The sequence below is a fragment of the Trichosurus vulpecula genome, chromosome X (genome assembly GCF_011100635.1).
Source record: "Trichosurus vulpecula isolate mTriVul1 chromosome X, mTriVul1.pri, whole genome shotgun sequence".
Classification (NCBI taxonomy): domain Eukaryota; kingdom Metazoa; phylum Chordata; class Mammalia; order Diprotodontia; family Phalangeridae; genus Trichosurus; species Trichosurus vulpecula.
The window spans coordinates 51,027,789-51,039,358 of record NC_050582.1 but is presented as its reverse complement, the minus strand read 5'-3'; the positions used below and the strand labels follow the sequence as shown (position 1 = coordinate 51,039,358).

Below are 11,570 nucleotides of genomic sequence, written 5' to 3'. Positions count from 1 at the left end.
TTCTTACCTTGTATTTTCCTACACACATGCAATAATCCATCTACGTTGGTCTACTCAGTGTTCTTCATAGATAACACTCCATCTTCTGACTCTATGCCTTTTAACTGGCTGTTCCCAACACTTGGGATGCTCTCCCTCCCCACCTCAACCTCCTTCCTTCCCTGGGCTGGTGCCTTTTCTCCAAGATTACCTTTCATTTTCACTGTATAGATCACGTATGTACATAGTTGTTTGCAAGTTGTCTCCCCTTTTAGAATGTCAGGTCTTAGGCCAGGGACTATATTTTTGCTTAGTGTTTAGCTTAGCATAACGCCTGGAATATTATAAGCACTTAATAAATGCTCAGTAACTGACTGATATAGATGTTCTGCAATGTCCAAAGTGTATGTGGCTCTAGTCACATGTGCATCCTGGACATAACCACCCCATATGTGTATTCTGGCCACAAGAGTTCTTGGTGTGTGTGCTTCTTCATGCATTTCCCCTAGAAATACATCCCTGTTCATGTGTCTTCTGTGGATGTTCCCTAGTAACATATGTATTTAATGTGTGTTCCCTGGTTATGTATGTTCTCTCCATTTGTGGCAATCTGCGAGAGAGGTATCCTATGTATATACATGGAGAGTATCTTTTTTGGTCACTCAGTTTGCTATGCTCTTCAATTAAATATATTTTGCTTTGAACTAGTGTGTCTTCTCACTGGCTGATTAAAGTATACTTGAGGAAAATTGGTGATAAACCTGATGTGTCAGTATGATCCAGAAATAAGGTACCAGAACTAGCAATGGGAAGCTCCAACATTTTAAAATACAATGAAAAGAATTTTACCTGATCAGAGTATTGAGTGGTGTATTTGTCATCATTTCACTTCATGTGGGATCCATCCCACAAGGTCAAATGCTCACTCAGTCTTATCATGGAAATTCTGAAACATTTGAGAAGTTCTGTGTGACATCAAAGGAGTGAGCCATGGCCTAGTATCAGTTTCTTCACCATGGCAGTGCTCTGATTCACAGTATAATTTTTCTTGAAACAACTTTTGATCAGAAACTATATTACCCAGCTTGATAACTTAATCACCCACTTTATTCAGCAGACTTGGCGCTGAGGGATTTGGGGCTATTTGCAAGAAAAAGAAAACCCATAAATTCCCTCCTCAGACCTAAAAGTCTACCTTTGAAAACTCACTTTGAATATTAATTTTGCATCACAACTCTCTAGCATCTCTTGTGTGCTTCCTTTTGGGGTTTCTGGCTGCCTCCTCCTCTCTCGTGACAGCTGTGCCTGACTGCTTACAAGGTAATCAAATGTCTTCTTTCCTTTCTAATGTTCCTCTCCCCACCCCCCCACCCCTGGCCTTGGCCTCCAGCTCCCTACTGGAAGATTGCTTTGTTTCTTTTTACCCACCAGAAAGGTGCTTTATTTTGGAAAGGCAAATGCCAAGAGCTGTAGTAGCTCTACTAAAATGAATGATGCAAACATTCCTAACAAAGTATCTGTACAGATCTTTTCTATTTTCTTTTGTCTGTTGCCTTTCTTCCAGATTCATCCTTAAATGGCTTTGGGATGGCTTTGCTTGGTTGAATCTCTCATCAAATTTTCCAAAGACTTGTTTTCCCTTTATTACTTCTCACTCTTCTGTGAAACGCTACAATCTCCCACAGCACCCTTCTGTGAGATTTTATAAATAAGTTTGTCCTAGACCAGTATTGATCCTTGGCTTCTATTTCTTTCTATTCGACAAAAGAGATCAAGGTCTCATTGGCAGCTGTGGTTTTTGGGGTCTTTTGTTTTACTTATGGCAATTGATTTATATCAGTTTAACTTCTTTGGGAAATGATTATAGGTAGTTCCTCCACCCATTTTGCATTTGTGGGTATTGGTAGTGTTAAAATCGATCATATTGGAATTATTTTCATTTTTATTATGAATATATTTTATTTTTAGTCTTTGATTTTTTTTTACATGATATTCAGTCTGTGCTGTGATAAGTAAGTGATCTTAATGTGAACATTCAGCTGATTTCGGGGAATGCCTTCCTTGTCATTAACGAATAATTTCCTATATGATAAAATATAACCAATTTTGGGGGAACATTATTTGGTGCTTGCCATGTCCAGTGCTTCCAGACTTTTTTAAGTTTATTTTTTATTTTTAGTTTACAACACTCAGTTCCACAAGTTTTTGAGTTCCAAATTTTCTCCCCCTTCCTCTCCTCCCCCCTACCCCCCAAGACGACACATAATCCGATAAAGGTTTTCACATTAAACTTATTTACACAACAGTGAAGTTGTAAAGAAGAATTATAAAAAATGGAATGAAGCATGTGAAAGAAGAAACAACACCAAAAAAGAAGGAAAAAAAAGAGACCAAATAGTTTGCCTCAATCTGCATTCAGACTCTATAATGCTTTCTCTGGATGTGGATAGCTTTTTCCATCATGAGTCTTGGAGCTTTCTTTGAACCTTGTATCGCTGAGAAGAACCAAGTCTGTCAAAGTTAGTCATCACAGATACCATGTGTTTGTAATCATGTATAATATTCTCTTGGTTCTGCTCCACTCATTCAGCATCAGATCATGTAGGTTTTTCCAGGTTATTTTGAAGTCTGTATCCTCCCCATTTCTCACAGCACAATAGTATTCCATTACATTCATATACCACAACTTGTTTAGCCATTCCCCAATTGATAGGCATCCCCTTGACTTCTAATTCTTTGCCACAATAAAAAGAGCTGCTATAAATATTTTTGTACGGACAGGTCCTTTTCCCACTTGTAAAATCTCTTTGGGATACAGCCCTAGAAGTGATATTGCTGGGTCAAAGGGTATGAACATTTTTATAGCCCTTTGGGCATAGTTCCAAAGTGTTCTCCAGAATGGCTGGATCAGTTCATAACTCCACTAACAATATAACAGTGTTCCTGTTTTCCCACATCTTCTCTAGCATTTATCATTTTCCTGTTTTGTTATGTTAGCCAATCTGACAGGTGAGATATGGTACCTAAGAGTTGTTTTGATTTGCATTTCTCTAATCAATAGTAATTTAGAACATTTTTTAATATGACTATAGATATCTTTAATTTCTTCCTCTGAAAATTGCCTGTTCATATCCTTTGACTATTTCTCAATTGGGGAATAACTTGTATTCCTATAAATTTGACTCAGTTCCCGGTATATTTGAGAGATGAGGCCTTTATCAGAGACATTGGTTATAAAAATTCTTTCCCAATTTTCTGCTTCCCTCCTAATCTTTGTTGCATTGGCTTTGTTTGTACAAAAACTTTTCAATATAATGTAATAAAAATTATCCATTTTGTATTTCATAATGCTCTCTGTCTCTTGTTTGAACATAAATTCTTCCCTTCATAAATCTGACAGGTAAACTATTCCTTGCTCTCCCAAATTGCTAATTGTATCAGCCTTTATATCTAAATCATGTACGCATTTTGACTTTATTTTGGTATACTGTGTAACATATTGGTCTATGCCCACTTTCTGCCATACTATTTTCCAGTTTTCCCAGAAGTTTTTGTGAAATAGTGAGTTCTTATCCCAGAAACTGGACTCTTTGGGTTTATCAAAGAGTATGTTACTATACTCATTGGCTACTGTGTCTTGTGTACCTAAGCTATTCCACTGATCCACCATTCTATTTCTTAGCCAGTACCAAGTAGTTTTGATGTTTGCTGCTTTTTTAAAGAATTTTCGTGTTTTTATTGTTAGGATCCAGGTTACTTTAGAGGGATGAAACAAGAAAAGTGGGTGGCTCCAATACCCGGCTGGCCATGTTTTACAGGCTTGCAGGTAATAGAGAATTCACCCAGGTAGTATCTAATCATCTTAGGCTTAATTTCTGCCTGATTGAAGCTATTGCCATTACAGACGCCCACCACACTTCCTACCACCTCGGGCAGGATGATCATGTCTCAAAGGTGTGTCTTCATTACCTCTGGCTTTTCCATGTGTCCTTCTTGGCCTTCCTCAGATGCTTCAGGAGGGATTGCTGTTTGCGCCACAGATGCCTGTTAAGTAGCCGCTGCTGTTGAGCTCTGTACAACTACATGAGCCGTTTGTAGGACATGTCCAGCAGGTGATCCAGGTCCATGCTGCGGTAGGTAAACTTCAGGAAGGTCTGCTTCTTCTTCTGCTCCTTTTCCACCATCTTGTCTGCTGTCAGGAAAAGGGATTGCTGCTTTATAATACAGTTTAAGATCGGGTATGCTAGGCCACCTTCCCTAGCATTTCTTTTCATTAATTCCCTTGATATTCTGGACCTTTTGTTCTTCCAGATGAGTTTTGTTATTTTATCTAGCTCTATAGAAAAATTTTTGGTAGTTTGATTGGTATGGCACTAAGTAAGTAAATTAATTTAGGTAAAATTATCATTTTATTATATTAGCTTGACCTAACCATGAGCAACTGATGTTTTTCCATTTATTTAGATCTGACTTTATTTGTGTGAAAAGTATTTTGTAATCATGTTCATATAGTTCCTGGATTTGTCTTGGGAGGTAGACTCCCAAATATTTTATACTGTCTACAGTAACTTTAAGTGGAATTTCTCTTTCTATCTCTCACTGTTGGGCTTTGTTAGTAATATATAGGAATGCCAAGGATTTTTGCGGGTTTACTTTCTATCCTGCAACTTTGCTAAAGTTATTTATTATTTCAAGTAGTTTTTCACTTGATTATCTAGGATTCTCTAAGTAAATCATCAAATAATCTGCAAAGAGTGATAACTTAGTTTCTTCTTTGCCTATTCTAATTCCTTCAATTTCTTTCCCTTCTTTTATTGCTAAGGCTTACATTTCTAGTACCAAATTGAAAAATAAGGGTGATAATGGACATCCTTGTTTCACCCCTGATCTTATTGGAAATGCATCTAGCTTATCCCCATTACATATAATGCTTGGTGATGGTTTTAGGTAGATGCTACTTACCATTTTAAGGAAGACTCCATTTATTCCTATGCTTTCTAGTGTTCTTAATAGGAAAGGGTGTTGTATTTTGTCAAAAGCTTTTTCTGCATCTATTGAGATAATCATATAGTTTCTGCTATTTCCCAGCATATTTTTTTCTGTCCTCCTTCATGGCTATGTTTTCATTGATGTCACCAGCTACTAAAGTATATGCTGATTTAGTTTGAAGGGTTTTTACCTAATTCTTCATAGATTTTTTCTAACTCTTTATTCTACACAGAATATGTTGACAGATGTAGCATATGTAGATTATGGGCTCACTCTCTCAATCCTCTACTTCCACTGACAGGTAAGGTCACCAGAACTCAGTTACTGCTTCTCCCTTGTGGGTTTTAGGGTTCACCTGAGGAGTTGTAGGGGTCTCTGATACTTTAGCCCATGAGCCTCCATCCAGTTTCTTCACCTCAACATTGTCACCAATGAATATATCCTCAAACAGTGATTGTTGTCCCAATATCAACCAGTTACCATCTCATTAATATCATCTAACCAATAATTTTGAAGAAATGTAATTTTGATCAGTTGATATCACCTCAATATCAATTAACATTGATTAGTTTTTACACAGGAAAATTTACTACAATATTATAGCAAGGAATAGAAGTACAGAAACATTCTCTCAAATGGGGGCATACTTTCTCTTCTGTATACCCACTTGGTCCCTTGAGAGAGTGGGTTCAAATTGAAATTGATTGCTACAAAGAATCCCTCCCATCGAGGTGATTTCTAAAAATGGTACAGGTGATGGATAGATTGCTCTCATGTTTGTAGGACATGTCATCTCAGTTGCCACATTGAGCCCCTGTTGTGCTAGGTCCAACGGGTCATTTGTCATGGTTGGTTTCTCACCAGCCTCAGCTGCTACAGCTACCAGCAGACTCTGCCATACATTCTAGTTGCTGCCAGGATCTCTGAAGTCTCTTACTGTTTTTCAAACATTATAAGGTCATAACCTGGTTGGTTTAAGCTCCAATACTGACTCACCTAAGATCAGGAAAGAATGAATACATAAAAATAGAGAAGAACCAGAGATAGAACCATATGTTCATGGCCACATGGTGGGTTGATGGGGGAGAGAGGGCAGCTGGTGGCAAGCAGCATTTGCTCCCACTTCTGCCACTGCTATCTTTCTACCCAGAGGCTTATAGTATTTCTTCTTCCTTTCTAGAAAGCTGCCAGGGAAGAGAGATCAATTTCATTTGGTCACTTTATGCATATTCATTCTGGCTAAGAAGCTAATTAAAAGGCTTTTTGTTACTACTCTGTAAGGAAACAGGAAACATAATCTGAATTGGTAAGGGCCCTTCTGTCATGCACCATCAAACATTTCTGGAAGCAGGCTTCCTAAGCCTCCGTGTTGGTTGATGCCAGGGAGAGCACATTGTGCATGCTCTAAGGTCTGAGCCCTTATTGGCCATTATACATATAAGTTGAGTTTTTTTATGGTAAAATTTTGGAAAGTAAAAGTTAAGTGGTATGATGGAAAGTGTGCTGGACTTTGGGTCTAGAAGTGTAGGGTTCAAATCTTTCCTCTTTCTCTTAAATCCTTAATAACTCTGTTACCCTGAGCAAATAACCTTTATTGCTTCAGGCGTCTGCCTAGGACTTACACACTAAGTCAAAGACTGTAATCTTTACTAATGGAAGGAGGTCCCCATACTGACAAAATTGCAGTTTTTTCACATATTTGCATAATTTTGCAAATGCTTATCATGAACCCTAGAGTACGAGATGATGTGAAATCATGAAATCCTCTTTCATATTGCTTTGTGATGTAAGATGAATCCACTTCTGCCAATTCCTTTATTTATCTCTCCAGGGAGAACCTATGCATCATCCTTCCGTTGAGCTCTAGCTTCTATTTATCTTCTGGTTACATTTATACTGATTATGTCAAGATTAATATGATTCCCTTCCTTAACTACCACATCTACTCATTGCTCACTAGTCAAGGACCTCACATATAGAGTACCAAAATCCAAGTTTTATTTTACAGGTGGTATAAAAAAGAATGATTCTCAGTAGTCACTGCCCTTTTTTCTCCACTCTCTGCATTACTGCAAAAGTAGAAGGGGGCTGCACAGACTAAGGGCCATTTTCTATTTTTAATGGTTTCTTATGTTATCTTGGTCAAAGAATTCATCACCAAGCAGCCAGAAAGCAGACTTGGTCAGTCGTTTGGACCATACTTAATGCCTTTCCATCATGGTAGAAACTGCCACTTCTTATGATTCGCTGGCAGACAGGAAGCATTGTATAGTGAAGAGTCCTTGGACTTGAAATCTTAAAGAAATGTCTTTGAATCCCACTTTGGAGACTTACTAGCTGTGGGACTCTGGAAAAATCACTTAACCTCTCTGAGTTTATTTTCTCATCCATTAAATGGAGATAATAATAGCATCTTCTCTATAGAATTGTTGTGAGGCGCAAATGAGATAATATATGTAAATAATTTTGCAAACCTTAAAGCAGTATAGAAACTTGAGTCATTTTATTATAGTGTTCATGAATGCTGTATCATTTCTATGCCATGATCAAGCATCAGAATATGACATTGTGGAGTATTATTGGAACACACAAGAAAGAAGGGGACCTTGATGCTTCCAGATCTTAGCATCTACTAAAATACAGTAGTTGTAAAATTATATTAGATAGGGATATGTTAAATGACAAAAAATTAGAAAAACATGCATGATGATCTTGTGTTCAATTAAACACAAAAACATAAATGACTAGGAAAAAGATTCTTTATTTGACAAGAACTACTAGGAAAACAGGAAAATAGCCTGGTAGAAAATAGGGTTAGATCAGCATCTTATCACATAAACCATAATATATTCTTTAAAAGTCACACCATAAAAAACAGAGGAGAGTGGAAGGTTATCTATCTCATAATTATGGAGAAGGGGGAATTAATTATCATACATGGAATTGTAAAAGACAAAATAGATCATTTCAATTACATTAATTCAAGTAACACTTGCAAAAAATAAAATCAATAGTGCAGTTAAGACCAGAAGAAAATATCTAGTTTGGGGATAAACAACTTTATGCTTTATCTTAAATAACTTTGTTGGCAATTATATAAGCTTAAAAACTTTCAACATATATAGAAAAATGGTCAACGAGTTTGAAAGAAGATCTTTCAGTGATGATCAGTAGGTGCCTGAACAAATATTAAAAATCATTGATCTATAGAATCATAAATTTTGAGCTGAAAGGGTGCTTAGAGGTCATCTAGTTGAACTCTCAGGGAGGGGAAGTGACTTACCCAAGGTCACCCAAGTAACAGAGCTGAGATTCAGATCTGTATCTTCTCACTCCAAATACAATACTCTTACCACTGTATCATGTTATCTCAAGCTATGAGTTTTATTTCTGTGACTTTTGTTAGATATCTCCTGTGAATTACTGGTCCTCTTCACGGATATGCTTCTTATAGCAGAGCTTTGAATCTCTGTAGTATCTGGCTTGGTAGATGTGTGTGAGTAGTTCCTCCTTCCCCTTCATTTTCAAGTTTAAAGTCTTTTGCGTGAGATTCACTGATGTTTTTGTTAATTGATTTTGCTAGCCCTTGTACATTCCTAGCACATTCAGTCTTTAGAAATGAAGCTCCACATGTGGGACTTGAACTCTTAGTGTTGTCCAAATGGTACATGCCGATGGCCTAAAATATGGTATACCTTCAATACTACGAGAGTAAGAACCTCTAACTTGTCTTAATGTTCTGATTTTCCTACATGGCCTCGAGCAGCTCTCTGAATCTATGAGAATCTGCCTATAGGCAATATTAGCATCACTACTACCACAGAATAATAATCAGAGAAATACAAATTAAAGTCTTGTGGCATTGCCTCACATCCATCAAGTTAGCAAAATTGAGAAAACTCATTGTTGGATGGGCTGTGGGAAGACAGGCCCAGTAATTTACTACTTCACTGATTCTAGTTAACAATTTAAAATTAAGAAAAGTTACTCAGTTGATCCTAATGTAGTACCCCTTCTGGACTCATAGCTCAACTCTGACTAGTAGGTTAGATTTCCCAGAGGGCCATGACTACTACTGCCCTCAGAGTTCTAGGGTAAGCCTGAGGGGTTGGAATTTTTATTTATGATTCTTATGAGCCCCCATCTGGTGTGCTTCCCAACATTTATTAACCAGTTGACATGAATTTGCTTTTGCAAAAGAAAGTATATCAAAACCAGTAGTTGCAAAACAATTGCCCCAAACCAGGAAGCATACTCTCTCCCTCACTCCAGGATCCCTGGAGAAAGTGGCATCAAATTTGAGATGCAAAAGTAGTTAGACATCTATGTAGGGAACACATGAGGCTGATGGTTACCCTATAACTACTGGCTCTAGTAGTCCCTTTCTATCTTTGAGGAATCCTCAAGTTCATATCAGGGTTTTGCATTTGATGGATGAATCCCTTCATTACTCACCTGGGCTGGCTACTTGCTGTGCATGATATCTTCACTGATGGGTTAAGCCTAGTCTGGGTCAAGACTAGCCTTTGTCAAGCAGGTTCTCTTGGCTGCTACTGTGATTCTCATTGGACTTGGATGCTACTCCTAATGGCTTCAGTTGTGTGTTGGACCTTTGGTTTTAATATTGGGGCCCCTACCAGTTGCCTGGGTGCTTTCCTCTGGAAATACTCATTTGTGTATGATCAGTAAAAATATAAACAAAAATAGAGGCATGATTTGTTCACGGACAAATGGTGGCTGGGTAGAGGGTAGGGGATAACCACTGTCTTTCCCCTGACCCTGTAACCCACAGTAGTTCTTGTCTTCCTTGCTTCCAGGAAGAAAAAGTACAAAAAAAGACAAAGAGAAGAGGGTATTAATCCTTTTCTATGTGAACCCAGTGCCAGTAAAGTGCCTCCTGAGCCATTAGTCTTTCTACCTCAGTCAGCCAAAGGATTCCTGATGACCACTAACTCCCCTTACCCCCTAACTCATGGTTGGAAGTAGGCTCACCAAACTTTGACTTGTTAGATTGGAATCAAGCAAATAATATTGCACATGTTCTGTATAACACACCAGGAAGGGAAAATCTTAGCATGCCCTAAAGACTTGGCCTTCATTGTCTAGTCCCCTCATTATACTAACCTCTGACTTAGAGACTACAGTACTATGCTTACACCCCAAGGAGACTATGTACAGCAAGAAAATCCCATATGCCTGCAGATATTCGTAATAGCAGGATTTGTGATTTTAAGAAAATGAGTAAAACATGTGTCCAAAGATCAGGGAATGACCAAATAAATTAGCATATGTAAATGTAATGAAATAGTACTGAGCCATAATGAATGAGGAACAGGAAGAATTCAGAGTATTGCAGTCCATTAAAGTAGAAAGGGCACTGTTTCTAGCATCAGAGGACAGGCTTCCAATCCTGCCTGTAGGGCCTTGGACAAGTCACGTTCCCTGGCTTCTGTTTCCTTATCTATATAATGAGAAGCTTGGACTTAGATGATCTCTGAGGTCCTATGATCTGAAATGATGCAGAGTGAAAAAAGGACTAATAGTATACTATACACTATGATTATGAAAATGTAAATAAAGTCTGGGAGACAGAATAATTCTAGTCAAATACACCAAGCTCAAAAAGAAAAGACACATCTATCCTTTCAGCTAACAACTGATGACTTGTGTTGGGAGGGATAAGAGGCAACAAGGTAGTATAATGCAGAGAGTGCTGGACTTGGAATCAAGAAGATCTGAGTTTGAATCCAGCTTCAGACACTTACTAGCTGTGAGTCCCTGGGCAAGTCACTTAGACTCTCTGGGCCTTAATTTCCTCCTCTGTAAAATGAGGGGGTTAAATTTGATGGCCTGAGAGGTTCTTTCAATCTCTATGATCATATGGATGTAGTTTCTGGAGGTTTTTTTTTTAAGTAGGGAGGGAGGTTCATGTCAGAACCATACTCTTTTGTCAAAACAAAACAAATTTAACAAATTGTATCCATCCAAACAAAATGGATAAATCTTTTTTTTAAAAAGCACCATCCTTCTTTTGCCCTAAATATTCCAATGATATGCAGCCTTGGGGGGCCTTCAAAGTCATTCTCACCTGTTCCCCACACAAGTGGGATTCCCTAATTCATATGGCAAAGCTTAGTTCCTTAACTACCCACTGTTACAAATGCCTGACAGGTAGCAGCAAACTGACTCCAGGGAACCTATGTCTGGTCCTCCCAATCTATCATGTTGAAATGTTGAATTATATGGGAAGGTGATAAATAAAACATGGAGGTGGGGAAGGGAAAGGGAAAGGAAAAGACGGGAATTAGCATTTATTAGGCACCTACTGAGGCAACGAGGTGGCTAGAGCGCTGGGCCTGGAGTCAGGAAGACTCAGCTTCCTGAGTTCAAATCTGGCCTCAGACACTCACTAGCTGTGTGACCTTAGGCAAGTCACTTAACCTCTGTTTGCCTTAATCCACTGGAGAAGGAAATAGCAAACCACTTAAATACCTTTGCTAAGAAAACCCCGTACAAGGTCATGAAGAGTTGGCTGTGATGGAAAAACAACAAGAAGTCACCTCCTAGGTACCAGGCACTGTGCTAATGACTTCCCAATATTA

At 38.2% G+C, this 11,570-nt stretch overlaps 1 pseudogene; it reads right to left on the bottom strand.

Annotated features, from left to right (window-relative positions):
* Positions 1-3,732: 3,732 nt before the first annotated feature.
* LOC118832958 lies at positions 3,733-4,166 on the bottom strand (annotated as a pseudogene).
* Positions 4,167-11,570: the final 7,404 nt, after the last annotated feature.